The sequence below is a fragment of the Hoplias malabaricus genome, chromosome Y, assembly GCF_029633855.1.
Source record: "Hoplias malabaricus isolate fHopMal1 chromosome Y, fHopMal1.hap1, whole genome shotgun sequence".
Classification (NCBI taxonomy): domain Eukaryota; kingdom Metazoa; phylum Chordata; class Actinopteri; order Characiformes; family Erythrinidae; genus Hoplias; species Hoplias malabaricus.
This window is the reverse complement of record NC_089820.1, coordinates 28,526,452-28,547,932: the sequence shown is the minus strand read 5'-3', so window position 1 is coordinate 28,547,932 and position 21,481 is coordinate 28,526,452.

The following is a 21,481-nucleotide window of genomic DNA, read 5'->3' as shown; positions in this document are numbered from 1 at the left end:
GTAACCAAAATCCAACATTTTCCAAACGTCACATCCTGATGTCAAATTGATGTAAATTACCAACATTAAGCTGTAAGGTATGGTGACCAAATCCCAACGTCTGATAAATGTCTGAATTTTAACGTCAGCTAAACCTGCCATTCTAACATCAATAGACGTTGATAATTTGTTGGTTTTTATTTGTGATGTTATGTAACCAAAATCCAACATCTTCCAAACGTCACATCCTGATGTCAAATTGACGTAAATTACCAACATTAAGCTGTAAGGTATGGTGACCCAATCCCAACGTCTGATAAACGTCTGAATTTTAACGTCAGTTCAACTTGCCATTCTAACATCAATAGACGTTGATAATTTGTTGGTTTTAAGTAGTGATGTTATGTAACCAAAATCCAACATCTTCCAAACGTCACATCCTGATGTCAAATTGATGTAAATTACCAACATTAAGCTGTAAGGTATGGTGACCAAATCCCAACGTCTGATAAACATCTGAATTTTAACGTCAGTTCAACCTGCCATTCTAACATCAATAGACGTTGATAATTTGTTGGTTTTATTTTGTGATGTTATGCAACCAAAATCCAACATCTTCCAAACGTCACATCCTGATGTCAAATTGATGTAAATTACCAACATTAAGCTGTAAGGTATGGTGACCAAATCCCAACGTCTGATAAACATCTGAATTTTAACGTCAGTTCAACCTGCCATTCTAACATCAATAGACGTTGATAATTTGTTGCTTTTAAGTAGTGATGTTATGTAACCAAAATCCAACATCTTCCAAACGTCACATCCTGATGTCAAATTTACATAAATTACCAACATTAAGCTGTAAGGTATGGTGACCAAATCCCAACATCTGATAAACGTCTGACTTTTAACGTCAGTTCAACCTGCCATTCTAACATCAATAGACGTTGATAATTTGTTGGTTTTAATTTGTGATGTTATGTAACCAAAATCCAACATCTTCCAAACGTCACATCCTGATGTCAAATTGACGTAAATTACCAACATTAAGCTGTAAAGTATGGTGACCAAATCCCAACGTCTGATAAACGTCTGAATTTTAACGTCAGTTCAACCTGCCATTTTAACATCAATAGACGTTGATAATTTGTTGATTTTATTTTGTGATGTTATGCAACCAAAATCCAACATCTTCCAAACGTCACATCCTGATGTCAAATTGACGTACATTACCAACATTAAGCTGTAAGGTATGGTGACCAAATCCCAACGTCTGATAAACGTCTGAATTTTAACGTCAGTTCAACTTGCCATTCTAACATCAATAGACGTTGATAATTTGTTGGTTTTAAGTAGTGATGTTATGTAACCAAAATCCAACATCTTCCAAACGTCACATCCTGATGTCAAATTGATGTAAATTACCAACATTAAGCTGTAAGGTATGGTGACCAAATCCCAACGTCTGATAAACATCTGAATTTTAACGTCAGTTCAACCTGCCATTCTAACATCAATAGACGTTGATAATTTGTTGGTTTTAATTTGTGATGTTATGCAACCAAAATCCAACATCTTCCAAACGTCACATCCTGATGTCAAATTGATGTAAATTACCAACATTAAGCTGTAAGGTATGGTGACCAAATCCCAACGTCTGATAAACATCTGAATTTTAACGTCAGTTCAACCTGCCATTCTAACATCAATAGACGTTGATAATTTGTGGATTTTAAGTAGTGATGTTATGTAACCAAAATCCAACATCTTCCAAACGTCACATCCTGATGTCAAATTTACATAAATTACCAACATTAAGCTGTAAGGTATGGTGACCAAATCCCAACATCTGATAAACGTCTGAATTTTAACGTCAGTTCAACCTGCCATTCTAACATCAATAGACGTTGATAATTTGTTGGTTTTAATTTGTGATGTTATGTAACCAAAATCCAACATCTTCCAAACGTCACATCCTGATGTCAAATTGACGTAAATTACCAACATTAAGCTGTAAGGTATGGTGACCAAATCCCAACGTCTGATAAACGTATGAATTTTAACGTCAAGTCAACCTGCCATTTTAACATCAATAGACGTTGATAATTTGTTGGTTTTATTTTGTGATGTTATGCAACCAAAATCAAACATCTTCCAAACGTCACATCCTGATGTCAAATTGACGTAAATTACCAACATTAAGCTGTAAGGTATGGTGACCAAATCCCAACGTCTGATAAACGTCTGAATTTTAACGTCAGTTCAACTTGCCATTCTAACATCAATAGACGTTGATAATCTGTTGGTTTTAAGTAGTGATGTTATGTAACCAAAATCCAACATCTTCCAAACGTCACATCCTGATGTCAAATTGACGTAAATTACCAACATTAAGCTGTAAGGTATGGTGACCCAATCCCAACGTCTGATAAACGTCTGAATTTTAACGTCAGTTCAACTTGCCATTCTAACATCAATAGACGTTGATAATTTGTTGGTTTTAAGTAGTGATGTTATGTAACCAAAATCCAACATCTTCCAAACGTCACATCCTGATGTCAAATTGATGTAAATTACCAACATTAAGCTGTAAGGTATGGTGACCAAATCCCAACGTCTGAAAAACATCTGAATTTTAACGTCAGTTCAACCTGCCATTCTAACATCAATAGACGTTGATAATTTGTTGGTTTTATTTTGTGATGTTATGCAACCAAAATCCAACATCTTCCAAACGTCACATCCTGATGTCAAATTGATGTAAATTACCAACATTAAGCTGTAAGGTATGGTGACCAAATCCCAACGTCTGATAAACATCTGAATTTTAACGTCAGTTCAACCTGCCATTCTAACATCAATAGACGTTGATAATTTGTTGCTTTAAAGTAGTGATGTTATGTAACCAAAATCCAACATCTTCCAAACGTCACATCCTGATGTCAAATTGACGTAAATTACCAACATTAAGCTGTAAGGTATGGTGACCAAATCCCAACGTCTGATAAACGTATGAATTTTAACGTCAAGTCAACCTGCCATTTTAACATCAATAGACGTTGATAATTTGTTGGTTTTATTTTGTGATGTTATGCAACCAAAATCCAACATCTTCCAAACGTCACATCCTGATGTCAAATTGACGTAAATTACCAACATTAAGCTGTAAGGTATGGTGACCAAATCCCAACGTCTGATAAACGTCTGAATTTTAACGTCAGTTCAACTTGCCATTCTAACATCAATAGACGTTGATAATTTGTTGGTTTTAATTTGTGATGTTATGTAACCAAAATCCAACATCTTCCAAACGTCACATCCTGATGTCAAATTGACGTAAAATACCAACATTAAGCTGTAAGGTATGGTGACCAAATCCCAACGTCTGATAAACGTCTGAATTTTAACGTCAGTTCAACTTGCCATTCTAACATCAATAGACGTTGATAATTTGTTGGTTTTAAGTAGTGATGTTATGTAACCAAAATCCAACATCTTCCAAACGTCACATCCTGATGTCAAATTGATGTAAATTACCAACATTAAGCTGTAAGGTATGGTGACCAAATCCCAACGTCTGATAAACATCTGAATTTTAACGTCAGTTCAACCTGCCATTCTAACATCAATAGACGTTGATAATTTGTTGGTTTTAATTTGTGATGTTATGCAACCAAAATCCAACATCTTCCAAACGTCACATCCTGATGTCAAATTGATGTAAATTACCAACATTAAGCTGTAAGGTATGGTGACCAAATCCCAACGTCTGATAAACATCTGAATTTTAACGTCAGTTCAACCTGCCATTCTAACATCAATAGACGTTGATAATTTGTGGCTTTTAAGTAGTGATGTTATGTAACCAAAATCCAACATCTTCCAAACGTCACATCCTGATGTCAAATTGATGTAAATTACCAACAATAAGCTGTAAGATATGGTGACCAAATCCCAACGTCTGATAAACATCTGAATTTTAATACCAGTTCAACTTGCCATTCTAACATCAATAGACGTTGATAATTTTTTGGTTTTAAGTAGTGATGTTAAGTAACCAAAATCCAACATCTTCCAAACGTCACATCCTGATGTCAAATTGATGTAAATTACCAACATTAAGCTGTAAGGTATGGTGACCAAATCCCAACGTCTGATAAACATCTGAATTTTAACGTCAGTTCAACCTGCCATTCTAACATCAATAGACGTTTATAATTTGTTGGTTTTAAGTAGTGATGTTATGTAACCAAAATCCAACATCTTCCAAAAATCACATCCTGATGTCAAATTGATGTAAATTACCAACATTAAGCTGTAAGGTATGGTGACCAAATCCCAACGTCTGATAAACGTATGAATTTTAACGTCAAGTCAACCTGCCATTTTAACATCAATAGACGTTGATAATTTGTTGGTTTTATTTTGTGATGTTATGCAACCAAAATCCAACATCTTCCAAACGTCACATCCTGATGTCAAATTGACGTAAATTACCAACATTAAGCTGTAAGGTATGGTGACCAAATCCCAACGTCTGATAAACGTCTGAATTTTAACGTCAGTTCAACTTGCCATTCTAACATCAATAGACGTTGATAATTTGTTGGTTTTAAGTAGTGATGTTATGTAACCAAAATCCAACATCTTCCAAACGTCACATCCTGATGTCAAATTGACGTAAATTACCAACATTAAGCTGTAAGGTATGCTGACCAAATCCCAACGTCTGATAAACGTCAATAGACGTTGATAATTTGTTGGTTTTAATTTGTGATGTTATGCAACCAAAATCCAACATCTTCCAAACGTCACATCCTGATGTCAAATTGATGTAAATTACCAACATTAAGCTGTAAGGTATGGTGACCAAATCCCAACGTCTGATAAACGTCTGAATTTTAACGTCAGTTCAACTTGCCATTCTAACATCAATAGACGTTGATAATTTGTTGGTTTTAAGTAGTGATGTTATGTAACCAAAATCCAACATCTTCCAAACGTCACATCCTGATGTCAAATTGATGTAAATTACCAACATTAAGCTGTAAGGTATGGTGACCAAATCCCAACGTCTGATAAACATCTGAATTTTAACGTCAGTTCAACCTGCCATTCTAACATCAATAGACGTTGATAATTTGTTGGTTTTAAGTAGGGATGCTATGTAACCAAAATCCAACATCTTCCAAACGTCACATCCTGATGTCAAATTTACATAAATTACCAACATTAAGCTGTAAGGTATGGTGACCAAATACCAACGTCTGATTAACGTCTGAATTTTAACGTCAGTTCAACCTGCCATTCTAACATCAATAGACGTTGATAATTTGTTGGTTTTAAGTAGTGATGTTATGTAACCAAAATCCAACATCTTCCAAACGTCACATCCTGATGTCAAATTGACGTAAATTACCAACATTAAGCTGTAATGTATCGTGACCAAATCCCAACGTCTGATGAACGTCTGAATTTTAACGTCAGTTCAACCTGCCATTCTATCATCAATAGACGTTGATAATTTCTTGGTTTTAAGTAGTGATGTTATGTAACCAAAGTCCAACATCTTCCAAACGTCACATCCTGATGTCAAATTGACGTAAATCACCAACATTAAGCTGTAAGGTATGGTGACCAAATCCCAACGTCTGATAGATGTCTGAATTTTAACGTCAGTTCAACCTGCCATTCTAACATCAATAGACGTTGATAATTTGTTGGTTTTAATTTGTGATGTTATGTAACCAAAATCCAACATCTTCCAAACGTCACATCCTGAAGTCAAATTGATGTAAATTACAAACATTAAGCTGTAAGGTATGGTGACCAAATCCCAACGTCTGATAAACATCTGAATTTTAACGTCAGTTTAACCTGCCATTCTAACATCAATAGACGTTGATAATTTGTTGGTTTTAAGTAGTGATGTTATGTAACCAAAATCCAACATCTTCCAAAAATCACATCCTGATGTCAAATTGACGTAAATTACCAACATTAAGCTGTAAGGTATGGTGACCAAATCCCAACATCTGATAAACGTCTGAATTTTAACGCCAGTTCAACTTGCCATTCTAACGTCAATAGACGTTGATAATTTCTTGGTTTTAAGTAGTGATGTTATGTAACCAAAATCCAACATCTTCCAAACATCACATCCTGATGTCAAATTGACGTAAATTATCAATATTAAGCTGTAAGGTATGGTGACCAAATCCCAACGTCTGATAAATGTCTGAATTTTAACGTCAGTTCAACTTGCCATTCTAACATCAATAGACGTTGATAATTTGTTGGTTTTAAGTAGTGATGTTATGTAACCAAAATCCAACATCTTCCAAACGTCACATCCTGATGTCAAATTGACGTAAATTACCAACATTAAGCTATAAGGTATGGTGACCAAATCCCAATGTCTGATGAACGTCTGAATTTTAACGTCAGTTCAACCTGCCATTCTAACGTCAATAGACGTTGATAATTTCTTGCTTTTAAGTAGTGATGTTATGTAACCAAAATCCAACATCTTCCAAAAATCACATCCTGATATCAAATTGACGTAAATTACCAACATTATGCTGTAAGGTATGGTGACCAAATCCCAGCATCTGATAAATGTCTGAATTTTAACGTCAGTTCAACTTGCAATTCTAACATCAATAGACGTTGATAATTTGTTGGTTTTAAGTAGGGATGCTATGTAACCAAAATCCAACATCTTCCAAACGTCACATCCTGATGTCAAATTTACATAAATTATCAACATTAAGCTGTAAGGTATAGTGACCAAATCCCAACGTCTGATAAACGTCTGAATTTTAACGTCAGTTCAACCTGCCATTCTAACATCAATAGACATTGATAATTTCTTGGTTTTAAGTAGTGATTTTATGTAACCAAAATCCAACATCTTCCAAACGTCACATCCTGATGTCAAATTGATGTAAATTACCAACATTAAGCTGTAAGGTATGGTGACCAAATCCCAACGTCTGATAAATGTCTGAATTTTAACGTCAGCTAAACCTGCCATTCTAACATCAATAGACGTTGATAATTTGTTGGTTTTTATTTGTGATGTTATGTAACCAAAATCCAACATCTTCCAAACGTCACATCCTGATGTCAAATTGACGTAAATTACCAACATTAAGCTGTAAGGTATGGTGACCCAATCCCAACGTCTGATAAACGTCTGAATTTTAACGTCAGTTCAACTTGCCATTCTAACATCAATAGACGTTGATAATTTGTTGGTTTTAAGTAGTGATGTTATGTAACCAAAATCCAACATCTTCCAAACGTCACATCCTGATGTCAAATTGATGTAAATTACCAACATTAAGCTGTAAGGTATGGTGACCAAATCCCAACGTCTGATAAACATCTGAATTTTAACGTCAGTTCAACCTGCCATTCTAACATCAATAGACGTTGATAATTTGTTGGTTTTATTTTGTGATGTTATGCAACCAAAATCCAACATCTTCCAAACGTCACATCCTGATGTCAAATTGATGTAAATTACCAACATTAAGCTGTAAGGTATGGTGACCAAATCCCAACGTCTGATAAACATCTGAATTTTAACGTCAGTTCAACCTGCCATTCTAACATCAATAGACGTTGATAATTTGTTGCTTTTAAGTAGTGATGTTATGTAACCAAAATCCAACATCTTCCAAACGTCACATCCTGATGTCAAATTTACATAAATTACCAACATTAAGCTGTAAGGTATGGTGACCAAATCCCAACATCTGATAAACGTCTGACTTTTAACGTCAGTTCAACCTGCCATTCTAACATCAATAGACGTTGATAATTTGTTGGTTTTAATTTGTGATGTTATGTAACCAAAATCCAACATCTTCCAAACGTCACATCCTGATGTCAAATTGACGTAAATTACCAACATTAAGCTGTAAAGTATGGTGACCAAATCCCAACGTCTGATAAACGTCTGAATTTTAACGTCAGTTCAACCTGCCATTTTAACATCAATAGACGTTGATAATTTGTTGATTTTATTTTGTGATGTTATGCAACCAAAATCCAACATCTTCCAAACGTCACATCCTGATGTCAAATTGACGTACATTACCAACATTAAGCTGTAAGGTATGGTGACCAAATCCCAACGTCTGATAAACGTCTGAATTTTAACGTCAGTTCAACTTGCCATTCTAACATCAATAGACGTTGATAATTTGTTGGTTTTAAGTAGTGATGTTATGTAACCAAAATCCAACATCTTCCAAACGTCACATCCTGATGTCAAATTGATGTAAATTACCAACATTAAGCTGTAAGGTATGGTGACCAAATCCCAACGTCTGATAAACATCTGAATTTTAACGTCAGTTCAACCTGCCATTCTAACATCAATAGACGTTGATAATTTGTTGGTTTTAATTTGTGATGTTATGCAACCAAAATCCAACATCTTCCAAACGTCACATCCTGATGTCAAATTGATGTAAATTACCAACATTAAGCTGTAAGGTATGGTGACCAAATCCCAACGTCTGATAAACATCTGAATTTTAACGTCAGTTCAACCTGCCATTCTAACATCAATAGACGTTGATAATTTGTGGATTTTAAGTAGTGATGTTATGTAACCAAAATCCAACATCTTCCAAACGTCACATCCTGATGTCAAATTTACATAAATTACCAACATTAAGCTGTAAGGTATGGTGACCAAATCCCAACATCTGATAAACGTCTGAATTTTAACGTCAGTTCAACCTGCCATTCTAACATCAATAGACGTTGATAATTTGTTGGTTTTAATTTGTGATGTTATGTAACCAAAATCCAACATCTTCCAAACGTCACATCCTGATGTCAAATTGACGTAAATTACCAACATTAAGCTGTAAGGTATGGTGACCAAATCCCAACGTCTGATAAACGTATGAATTTTAACGTCAAGTCAACCTGCCATTTTAACATCAATAGACGTTGATAATTTGTTGGTTTTATTTTGTGATGTTATGCAACCAAAATCAAACATCTTCCAAACGTCACATCCTGATGTCAAATTGACGTAAATTACCAACATTAAGCTGTAAGGTATGGTGACCAAATCCCAACGTCTGATAAACGTCTGAATTTTAACGTCAGTTCAACTTGCCATTCTAACATCAATAGACGTTGATAATTTGTTGGTTTTATTTTGTGATGTTATGCAACCAAAATCCAACATCTTCCAAACGTCACATCCTGATGTCAAATTGATGTAAATTACCAACATTAAGCTGTAAGGTATGGTGACCAAATCCCAACGTCTGATAAACATCTGAATTTTAACGTCAGTTCAACCTGCCATTCTAACATCAATAGACGTTGATAATTTGTTGCTTTTAAGTAGTGATGTTATGTAACCAAAATCCAACATCTTCCAAACGTCACATCCTGATGTCAAATTTACATAAATTACCAACATTAAGCTGTAAGGTATGGTGACCAAATCCCAACATCTGATAAACGTCTGACTTTTAACGTCAGTTCAACCTGCCATTCTAACATCAATAGACGTTGATAATTTGTTGGTTTTAATTTGTGATGTTATGTAACCAAAATCCAACATCTTCCAAACGTCACATCCTGATGTCAAATTGACGTAAATTACCAACATTAAGCTGTAAAGTATGGTGACCAAATCCCAACGTCTGATAAACGTCTGAATTTTAACGTCAGTTCAACCTGCCATTTTAACATCAATAGACGTTGATAATTTGTTGATTTTATTTTGTGATGTTATGCAACCAAAATCCAACATCTTCCAAACGTCACATCCTGATGTCAAATTGACGTACATTACCAACATTAAGCTGTAAGGTATGGTGACCAAATCCCAACGTCTGATAAACGTCTGAATTTTAACGTCAGTTCAACTTGCCATTCTAACATCAATAGACGTTGATAATTTGTTGGTTTTAAGTAGTGATGTTATGTAACCAAAATCCAACATCTTCCAAACGTCACATCCTGATGTCAAATTGATGTAAATTACCAACATTAAGCTGTAAGGTATGGTGACCAAATCCCAACGTCTGATAAACATCTGAATTTTAACGTCAGTTCAACCTGCCATTCTAACATCAATAGACGTTGATAATTTGTTGGTTTTAATTTGTGATGTTATGCAACCAAAATCCAACATCTTCCAAACGTCACATCCTGATGTCAAATTGATGTAAATTACCAACATTAAGCTGTAAGGTATGGTGACCAAATCCCAACGTCTGATAAACATCTGAATTTTAACGTCAGTTCAACCTGCCATTCTAACATCAATAGACGTTGATAATTTGTGGATTTTAAGTAGTGATGTTATGTAACCAAAATCCAACATCTTCCAAACGTCACATCCTGATGTCAAATTTACATAAATTACCAACATTAAGCTGTAAGGTATGGTGACCAAATCCCAACATCTGATAAACGTCTGAATTTTAACGTCAGTTCAACCTGCCATTCTAACATCAATAGACGTTGATAATTTGTTGGTTTTAATTTGTGATGTTATGTAACCAAAATCCAACATCTTCCAAACGTCACATCCTGATGTCAAATTGACGTAAATTACCAACATTAAGCTGTAAGGTATGGTGACCAAATCCCAACGTCTGATAAACGTATGAATTTTAACGTCAAGTCAACCTGCCATTTTAACATCAATAGACGTTGATAATTTGTTGGTTTTATTTTGTGATGTTATGCAACCAAAATCAAACATCTTCCAAACGTCACATCCTGATGTCAAATTGACGTAAATTACCAACATTAAGCTGTAAGGTATGGTGACCAAATCCCAACGTCTGATAAACGTCTGAATTTTAACGTCAGTTCAACTTGCCATTCTAACATCAATAGACGTTGATAATCTGTTGGTTTTAAGTAGTGATGTTATGTAACCAAAATCCAACATCTTCCAAACGTCACATCCTGATGTCAAATTGACGTAAATTACCAACATTAAGCTGTAAGGTATGGTGACCCAATCCCAACGTCTGATAAACGTCTGAATTTTAACGTCAGTTCAACTTGCCATTCTAACATCAATAGACGTTGATAATTTGTTGGTTTTAAGTAGTGATGTTATGTAACCAAAATCCAACATCTTCCAAACGTCACATCCTGATGTCAAATTGATGTAAATTACCAACATTAAGCTGTAAGGTATGGTGACCAAATCCCAACGTCTGAAAAACATCTGAATTTTAACGTCAGTTCAACCTGCCATTCTAACATCAATAGACGTTGATAATTTGTTGGTTTTATTTTGTGATGTTATGCAACCAAAATCCAACATCTTCCAAACGTCACATCCTGATGTCAAATTGATGTAAATTACCAACATTAAGCTGTAAGGTATGGTGACCAAATCCCAACGTCTGATAAACATCTGAATTTTAACGTCAGTTCAACCTGCCATTCTAACATCAATAGACGTTGATAATTTGTTGCTTTTAAGTAGTGATGTTATGTAACCAAAATCCAACATCTTCCAAACGTCACATCCTGATGTCAAATTGACGTAAATTACCAACATTAAGCTGTAAGGTATGGTGACCAAATCCCAACGTCTGATAAACGTCTGAATTTTAACGTCAGTTCAACCTGCCATTTTAACATCAATAGACGTTGATAATTTGTTGATTTTATTTTGTGATGTTATGCAACCAAAATCCAACATCTTCCAAACATCACATCCTGATGTCAAATTGACGTAAATTACCAACATTAAGCTGTAAGGTATGGTGACCAAATCCCAACGTCTGATAAACGTCTGAATTTTAACGTCAGTTCAACTTGCCATTCTAACATCAATAGACATTGATAATTTGTTGGTTTTAAGTAGTGATGTTATGTAACCAAAATCCAACATCTTCCAAACGTCACATCCTGATGTCAAATTGATGTAAATTACCAACATTAAGCTGTAAGATATGGTGACCAAATCCCAACGTCTGATAAACATCTGAATTTTAACATCAGTTCAACCTGCCATTCTAACATCAATAGACGTTGATAATTTGTGGCTTTTAAGTAGTGATGTTATGTAACCAAAATCCAACATCTTCCAAACGTCACATCCTGATGTCAAATTTACATAAATTACCAACATTAAGCTGTAAGGTATGGTGACCAAATCCCAACATCTGATAAACGTCTGAATTTTAACGTCAGTTCAACCTGCCATTCTAACATCAATAGACGTTGATAATTTGTTGGTTTTAATTTGTGATGTTATGTAACCAAAATCCAACATCTTCCAAACGTCACATCCTGATGTCAAATTGACGTAAATTACCAACATTAAGCTGTAAGGTATGGTGACCAAATCCCAACGTCTGATAAACGTATGAATTTTAACGTCAAGTCAACCTGCCATTTTAACATCAATAGACGTTGATAATTTGTTGGTTTTATTTTGTGATGTTATGCAACCAAAATCCAACATCTTCCAAATGTCACATCCTGATGTCAAATTGACGTAAATTACCAACATTAAGCTGTAAGGTATGGTGACCAAATCCCAACGTCTGATAAACGTCTGAATTTTAACGTCAGTTCAACTTGCCATTCTAACATCAATAGACGTTGATAATTTGTTGGTTTTAAGTAGTGATGTTATGCAACCAAAATCCAACATCTTCCAAACGTCACATCCTGATGTCAAATTGACGTAAATTACCAACATTAAGCTGTAAGGTATGCTGACCAAATCCCAACGTCTGATAAACGTCAATAGACGTTGATAATTTGTTGGTTTTAATTTGTGATGTTATGCAACCAAAATCCAACATCTTCCAAACGTCACATCCTGATGTCAAATTGATGTAAATTACCAACATTAAGCTGTAAGGTATGGTGACCAAATCCCAACGTCTGATAAACATCTGAATTTTAACGTCAGTTCAACCTGCCATTCTAACATCAATAGACGTTGATAATTTGTGGCTTTTAAGTAGTGATGTTATGTAACCAAAATCCAACATCTTCCAAACGTCACATCCTGATGTCAAATTTACATAAATTACCAACATTAAGCTGTAAGGTATGGTGACCAAATCCCAACATCTGATAAACGTCTGAATTTTAACGTCAGTTCAACCTGCCATTCTAACATCAATAGACGTTGATAATTTGTTGGTTTTAATTTGTGATGTTATGTAACCAAAATCCAACATCTTCCAAACGTCACATCCTGATGTCAAATTGACGTAAATTACCAACATTAAGCTGTAAGGTATGGTGACCAAATCCCAACGTCTGATAAACGTATGAATTTTAACGTCAAGTCAACCTGCCATTTTAACATCAATAGACGTTGATAATTTGTTGGTTTTATTTTGTGATGTTATGCAACCAAAATCCAACATCTTCCAAACGTCACATCCTGATGTCAAATTGACGTAAATTACCAACATTAAGCTGTAAGGTATGGTGACCAAATCCCAACATCTGATAAACGTCTGAATTTTAACGTCAGTTCAACCTGCCATTCTAACATCAATAGACGTTGATAATTTGTTGGTTTTAATTTGTGATGTTATGTAACCAAAATCCAACATCTTCCAAACGTCACATCCTGATGTCAAATTGACGTAAATTACCAACATTAAGCTGTAAGGTATGGTGACCAAATCCCAACGTCTGATAAACGTATGAATTTTAACGTCAAGTCAACCTGCCATTTTAACATCAATAGACGTTGATAATTTGTTGGTTTTATTTTGTGATGTTATGCAACCAAAATCCAACATCTTCCAAATGTCACATCCTGATGTCAAATTGACGTAAATTACCAACATTAAGCTGTAAGGTATGGTGACCAAATCCCAACGTCTGATAAACGTCTGAATTTTAACGTCAGTTCAACTTGCCATTCTAACATCAATAGACGTTGATAATTTGTTGGTTTTAAGTAGTGATGTTATGCAACCAAAATCCAACATCTTCCAAACGTCACATCCTGATGTCAAATTGACGTAAATTACCAACATTAAGCTGTAAGGTATGCTGACCAAATCCCAACGTCTGATAAACGTCAATAGACGTTGATAATTTGTTGGTTTTAATTTGTGATGTTATGCAACCAAAATCCAACATCTTCCAAACGTCACATCCTGATGTCAAATTGATGTAAATTACCAACATTAAGCTGTAAGGTATGGTGACCAAATCCCAACGTCTGATAAACATCTGAATTTTAACGTCAGTTCAACCTGCCATTCTAACATCAATAGACGTTGATAATTTGTGGCTTTTAAGTAGTGATGTTATGTAACCAAAATCCAACATCTTCCAAACGTCACATCCTGATGTCAAATTTACATAAATTACCAACATTAAGCTGTAAGGTATGGTGACCAAATCCCAACATCTGATAAACGTCTGAATTTTAACGTCAGTTCAACCTGCCATTCTAACATCAATAGACGTTGATAATTTGTTGGTTTTAATTTGTGATGTTATGTAACCAAAATCCAACATCTTCCAAACGTCACATCCTGATGTCAAATTGACGTAAATTACCAACATTAAGCTGTAAGGTATGGTGACCAAATCCCAACGTCTGATAAACGTATGAATTTTAACGTCAAGTCAACCTGCCATTTTAACATCAATAGACGTTGATAATTTGTTGGTTTTATTTTGTGATGTTATGCAACCAAAATCCAACATCTTCCAAACGTCACATCCTGATGTCAAATTGACGTAAATTACCAACATTAAGCTGTAAGGTATGGTGACCAAATCCCAACGTCTGATAAACGTCTGAATTTTAACGTCAGTTCAACTTGCCATTCTAACATCAATAGACGTTGATAATTTGTTGGTTTTAATTTGTGATGTTATGTAACCAAAATCCAACATCTTCCAAACGTCACATCCTGATGTCAAATTGACGTAAAATACCAACATTAAGCTGTAAGGTATGGTGACCAAATCCCAACGTCTGATAAACGTCTGAATTTTAACGTCAGTTCAACTTGCCATTCTAACATCAATAGACGTTGATAATTTGTTGGTTTTAAGTAGTGATGTTATGTAACCAAAATCCAACATCTTCCAAACGTCACATCCTGATGTCAAATTGATGTAAATTACCAACATTAAGCTGTAAGGTATGGTGACCAAATCCCAACGTCTGATAAACATCTGAATTTTAACGTCAGTTCAACCTGCCATTCTAACATCAATAGACGTTGATAATTTGTTGGTTTTAATTTGTGATGTTATGCAACCAAAATCCAACATCTTCCAAACGTCACATCCTGATGTCAAATTGATGTAAATTACCAACATTAAGCTGTAAGGTATGGTGACCAAATCCCAACGTCTGATAAACATCTGAATTTTAACGTCAGTTCAACCTGCCATTCTAACATCAATAGACGTTGATAATTTGTGGCTTTTAAGTAGTGATGTTATGTAACCAAAATCCAACATCTTCCAAACGTCACATCCTGATGTCAAATTGATGTAAATTACCAACAATAAGCTGTAAGATATGGTGACCAAATCCCAACGTCTGATAAACATCTGAATTTTAATACCAGTTCAACTTGCCATTCTAACATCAATAGACGTTGATAATTTTTTGGTTTTAAGTAGTGATGTTAAGTAACCAAAATCCAACATCTTCCAAACGTCACATCCTGATGTCAAATTGATGTAAATTACCAACATTAAGCTGTAAGGTATGGTGACCAAATCCCAACGTCTGATAAACATCTGAATTTTAACGTCAGTTCAACCTGCCATTCTAACATCAATAGACGTTTATAATTTGTTGGTTTTAAGTAGTGATGTTATGTAACCAAAATCCAACATCTTCCAAAAATCACATCCTGATGTCAAATTGATGTAAATTACCAACATTAAGCTGTAAGGTATGGTGACCAAATCCCAACGTCTGATAAACGTATGAATTTTAACGTCAAGTCAACCTGCCATTTTAACATCAATAGACGTTGATAATTTGTTGGTTTTATTTTGTGATGTTATGCAACCAAAATCCAACATCTTCCAAACGTCACATCCTGATGTCAAATTGACGTAAATTACCAACATTAAGCTGTAAGGTATGGTGACCAAATCCCAACGTCTGATAAACGTCTGAATTTTAACGTCAGTTCAACTTGCCATTCTAACATCAATAGACGTTGATAATTTGTTGGTTTTAAGTAGTGATGTTATGTAACCAAAATCCAACATCTTCCAAACGTCACATCCTGATGTCAAATTGACGTAAATTACCAACATTAAGCTGTAAGGTATGCTGACCAAATCCCAACGTCTGATAAACGTCAATAGACGTTGATAATTTGTTGGTTTTAATTTGTGATGTTATGCAACCAAAATCCAACATCTTCCAAACGTCACATCCTGATGTCAAATTGATGTAAATTACCAACATTAAGCTGTAAGGTATGGTGACCAAATCCCAACGTCTGATAATCATCTGAATTTTAACGTCAGTTCAACCTGCCATTCTAACATCAATAGACGTTGATAATTTGTTGCTTTTAAGTAGTGATGTTATGTAACCAAAATCCAACATCTTCCAAACGTCACATCCTGATGTCAAATTGACGTAAATTACCAACATTAAGCTGTAAGGTATGGTGACCAAATCCCAACGTCTGATAAACGTCTGAATTTTAACGTCAGTTCAACTTGCCATTCTAACATCAATAGACGTTGATAATTTGTTGGTTTTAAGTAGTGATGTTATGTAACCAAAATCCAACATCTTCCAAACGTCACATCCTGATGTCAAATTGATGTAAATTACCAACATTAAGCTGTAAGGTATGGTGACCAAATCCCAACGTCTGATAAACATCTGAATTTTAACGTCAGTTCAACCTGCCATTCTAACATCAATAGACGTTGATAATTTGTTGGTTTTAATTTGTGATGTTATGCAACCAAAATCCAACATCTTCCAAACGTCACATCCTGATGTCAAATTGATGTAAATTACCAACATTAAGCTGTAAGGTATGGTGACCAAATCCCAACGTCTGATAAACATCTGAATTTTAACGTCAGTTCAACCTGCCATTCTAACATCAATAGACGTTGATAATTTGTGGCTTTTAAGTAGTGATGTTATGTAACCAAAATCCAACATCTTCCAAACGTCACATCCTGATGTCAAATTGATGTAAATTACCAACAATAAGCTGTAAGATATGGTGACCAAATCCCAACGTCTGATAAACATCTGAATTTTAATACCAGTTCAACTTGCCATTCTAACATCAATAGACGTTGATAATTTTTTGGTTTTAAGTAGTGATGTTAAGTAACCAAAATCCAACATCTTCCAAACGTCACATCCTGATGTCAAATTGATGTAAATTACCAACATTAAGCTGTAAGGTATGGTGACCAAATCCCAACGTCTGATAAACATCTGAATTTTAACGTCAGTTCAACCTGCCATTCTAACATCAATAGACGTTTATAATTTGTTGGTTTTAAGTAGTGATGTTATGTAACCAAAATCCAACATCTTCCAAAAATCACATCCTGATGTCAAATTGACGTAAATTACCAACATTAAGCTGTAAGGTATGGTGACCAAATCCCAACGTCTGATAAACGTATGAATTTTAACGTCAAGTCAAGCTGCCATTTTAACATCAATAGACGTTGATAATTTGTTGGTTTTATTTTGTGATGTTATGCAACCAAAATCCAACATCTTCCAAACGTCACATCCTGATGTCAAATTGACGTAAATTACCAACATTAAGCTGTAAGGTATGGTGACCAAATCCCAACGTCTGATAAACGTCTGAATTTTAACGTCAGTTCAACTTGCCATTCTAACATCAATAGACGTTGATAATTTGTTGGTTTTAAGTAGTGATGTTATGTAACCAAAATCCAACATCTTCCAAACGTCACATCCTGATGTCAAATTGACGTAAATTACCAACATTAAGCTGTAAGGTATGCTGACCAAATCCCAACGTCTGATAAACGTCAATAGACGTTGATAATTTGTTGGTTTTAATTTGTGATGTTATGCAACCAAAATCCAACATCTTCCAAACGTCACATCCTGATGTCAAATTGATGTAAATTACCAACATTAAGCTGTAAGGTATGGTGACCAAATCCCAACGTCTGATAATCATCTGAATTTTAACGTCAGTTCAACCTGCCATTCTAACATCAATAGACGTTGATAATTTGTTGCTTTTAAGTAGTGATGTTATGTAACCAAAATCCAACATCTTCCAAACGTCACATCCTGATGTCAAATTGACGTAAATTACCAACATTAAGCTGTAAGGTATGGTGACCAAATCCCAACGTCTGATAAACATCTGAATTTTAACGTCAGTTCAACCTGCCATTCTAACATCAATAGACGTTGATAATTTGTTGGTTTTAATTTGTGATGTTATGTAACCAAAATCCAACATCTTCCAAACGTCACATCCTGATGTCAAATTGACGTAAATTACCAACATTAAGCTGTAAGGTATGGTGACCAAATCCCAACGTCTGATAAACGTCTGAATTTTAACGTCAAGTCAACCTGCCATTTTAACATCAATAGACGTTGATAATTTGTTGGTTTTATTTTGTGATGTTATGCAACCAAAATCCAACATCTTCCAAACGTCACATCCTGATGTCAAATTGACGTAAATTACCAACATTAAGCTGTAAGGTATGGTGACCAAATCCCAACGTCTGATAAACGTCTGAATTTTAACGTCAGTTCAACTTGCCATTCTAACATCAATAGACGTTGATAATTTGTTGGTTTTAAGTAGTGATGTTATGTAACCAAAATCCAACATCTTCCAAACGTCACATCCTGATGTCAAATTGACGTAAATTACCAACATTAAGCTGTAAGGTATGCTGACCAAATCCCAACGTCTGATAAACGTCTGAATTTTAACGTCAGTTCAACCTGCCATTCTAACATCAATAGACGTTGATAATTTGTTGGTTTTAATTTGTGATGTTATGCAACCAAAATCCAACATCTTCCAAACGTCACATCCTGATGTCAAATTGATGTAAATTACCAACATTAAGCTGTAAGATATGGTGACCAAATCCCAACGTCTGATAAACATCTGAATTTTAATACCAGTTCAACTTGCCATTCTAACATCAATAGACGTTGATAATTTGTTGCTTTTAAGTAGTGATGTTAAGTAACCAAAATCCAACATCTTCCAAACGTCACATCCTGATGTCAAATTGATGTAAATTACCAACATTAAGCTGTAAGGTATGGTGACCAAATCCCAACGTCTGATAAACATCTGAATTTTAACGTCAGTTCAACCTGCCATTCTAACATCAATAGACGTTTATAATTTGTTGGTTTTAAGTAGTGATGTTATGTAACCAAAATCCAACATCTTCCAAAAATCACATCCTGATGTCAAATTGACGTAAATTACCAACATTAAGCTGTAAGGTATGGTGACCAAATCCCAACATCTGATAAACGTCTGAATTTTAACGCCAGTTCAACTTGCCATTCTAACGTCAATAGACGTTGATAATTTCTTGGTTTTATGTAGTGATGTTATGTAACCAAAATCCAACATCTTCCAAACATCACATCCTGATGTCAAATTGACGTAAATTATCAACATTAAGCTGTAAGGTATGGTGACCAAATCCCAACGTCTGATAAATGTCTGAATTTTAACGTCAGTTCAACTTGCCATTCTAACATCAATAGACGTTGATAATTTGTTGGTTTTAAGTAGTGATGTTATGCAACCAAAATCCAACATCTTCCAAACGTCACATCCTGATGTCAAATTTACATAAATTACCAACATTAAGCTGTAAGGTATGGTGACCAAATCCCAACGTCTGATAAACATCTGAATTTTAACGTCAGTTCAACCTGCCATTCTAACATCAATAGACGTTTATAATTTGTTGGTTTTAAGTAGTGATGTTATGTAACCAAAATCCAACATCTTCCAAAAATCACATCCTGATGTCAAATTGACGTAAATTACCAACATTAAGCTGTAAGTTATGGTGACCAAATCCCAACGTCTGATAAACGTATGAATTTTAACGTCAAGTCAACCTGCCATTTTAACATCAATAGACGTTGATAATTTGTTGGTTTTATTTTGTGATGTTATGCAACCAAAATCCAACATCTTCCAAACGTCACATCCTGATGTCAAATTGACGTAAATTACCAACATTAAGCTGTAAGGTATGGTGACCAAATCCCAACGTCTGATAAACGTCTGAATTTTAACGTCAGTTCAACTTGCCATTCTAACATCAATAGACGTTGATAATTTGTTGGTTTTAAGTAGTGATGTTATGTAACCAAAATCCAACATCTTCCAAACGTCACATCCTGATGTCAAATTGACGTAAATTACCAACATTAAGCTGTAAGGTATGCTGACCAAATCCCAACGTCTGATAAACGTCAATAGACGTTGATAATTTGTTGGTTTTAATTTGTGATGTTATGCAACCAAAATCCAACATCTTCCAAACGTCACATCCTGATGTCAAATTGATGTAAATTACCAACATTAAGCTGTAAGGTATGGTGACCAAATCCCAACGTCTGATAATCATCTGAATTTTAACGTCAGTTCAACCTGCCATTCTAACATCAATAGACGTTGATAATTTGTTGCTTTTAAGTAGTGATGTTATGTAACCAAAATCCAACATCTTCCAAACGTCACATCCTGATGTCAAATTGACGTAAATTACCAACATTAAGCTGTAAGGTATGGTGACCAAATCCCAACGTCTGATAAACATCTGAATTTTAACGTCAGTTCAACCTGCCATTCTAACATCAATAGACGTTGATAATTTGTTGGTTTTAATTTGTGATGTTATGTAACCAAAATCCAACATCTTCCAAACGTCACATCCTGATGTCAAATTGACGTAAATTACCAACATTAAGCTGTAAGGTATGGTGACCAAATCCCAACGTCTGATAAACGTCTGAATTTTAACGTCAAGTCAACCTGCCATTTTAACATCAATAGACGTTGATAATTTGTTGGTTTTATTTTGTGATGTTATGCAACCAAAATCCAACATCTTCCAAACGTCACATCCTGATGTCAAATTGACGTAAATTACCAACATTAAGCTGTAAGGTATGGTGACCAAATCCCAACGTCTGATAAACGTCTGAATTTTAACGTCAGTTCAACTTGCCATTCTAACATCAATAGACGTTGATAATTTGTTGGTTTTAAGTAGTGATGTTATGTAACCAAAATCCAACATCTTCCAAACGTCACATCCTGATGTCAAATTGACGTAAATTACCAACATTAAGCTGTAAGGTATGCTGACCAAATCCCAACGTCTGATAAACGTCTGAATTTTAACGTCAGTTCAACCTGCCATTCTAACATCAATAGACGTTGATAATTTGTTGGTTTTAATTTGTGATGTTATGCAACCAAAATCC